Raw genomic sequence first — 1,204 nt, forward strand, 5'->3', positions numbered from 1 at the left:
GCCATTCTGGTTAGCATTCAAGTGCCTTAGGCACTATGGTACCAGAGCTCCCTGGTTCTTCTACTAGTTGGTATTTAATCTATTTTTTTTATCCTTCTCTTCAAAGTTCAGGGGTCCAGGGTCATTTTCAGTGTCAGTTTCAATTAGTTTCTTGATTTTTTTGTTGTAGAGGTTTTGTGTAGCTTGTCTGCCTATTCTGCCATCTTGCCAGAACTCCCTCTCCATAGTGATTTCAATGAGTGTCAGGTCTTTCTTCTGACATGCCTCTGGTTGGACTCAAATTTTCAAACTTTTGGTTAGCAGCCAAGTGCATTAACCCTTATACCACCCAGGAACTCTGACCTATGCAATCCCACTGTTGTTGTTGCTTGTCATCGAGTCAATTCCAACTCATAGAGACCCTATATGACAGAGTAGAACTGTTCCATAGGGTTTCATAAGCTGTCATCTTTACATAACCAGATAGCCAGATTTTTTCTCCCATGTAGCCACTGGTGGGTTCTAACCGCTGACCTTTTGGTTAGCAGTCAAGCATTTAACCATTGCACTACCAGTATCCTTTGCACTTCTGTTTCATAATTCCTTTTTTGTTTCAATTAACTGAAGGAGTTCCTTTGTTTGCCCTGGCACCTGTATCACTCTACTTTCCCCAAATCAGTCACTAGGTCCAGTCTTCTGGACTTAAAGAATAATCTGAAGTAAGTCTCTCTTTTCTATTCTGAAACAAGCTGTCTTGGTCTAGCTTCATTGCCTTCCTAGCCTCCCCACCCCCTTGTTTCAGCACACCATGCAATGTACATAACTTTGGTCATACTTCCTGTGGAATTCACCACTCCATCATCTCTGCTTTATAGACACCCACATTATAGCCCTCACCACACTCTTTTAGGGTAATTTGTTTATATGACTGTTTTGCCCAGAAGCCTGGGAGTTAAGGCAGTGTGACTTAATGGAAAGAATACGGGTTTTGATGCCTGGCAATCACAGGTTGAACTTTAACTTACTAGCAGTGGAATTTTGAGAAATTCACTTAAACTCTCTTGAGCCTTTTTCTTTGGGATAATGAGAGTTGTTAGCTTAGCAGAAGCAAATGTGGCAAAGAATGGAAGATAGGACTATTACAAATTCCATCCCCCTATGGGAGCTCTGGTAGCATAGTGGCTAAGGCACTTGACTGCTAACCAGAAGGCTGGCGGTTCAAACC

This window comes from Orycteropus afer, unplaced genomic scaffold (genome assembly GCF_000298275.1).
Source record: "Orycteropus afer afer isolate SDZICR_OR568_19922 unplaced genomic scaffold, OryAfe1.0 scaffold00093, whole genome shotgun sequence".
Taxonomy (NCBI): domain Eukaryota; kingdom Metazoa; phylum Chordata; class Mammalia; order Tubulidentata; family Orycteropodidae; genus Orycteropus; species Orycteropus afer.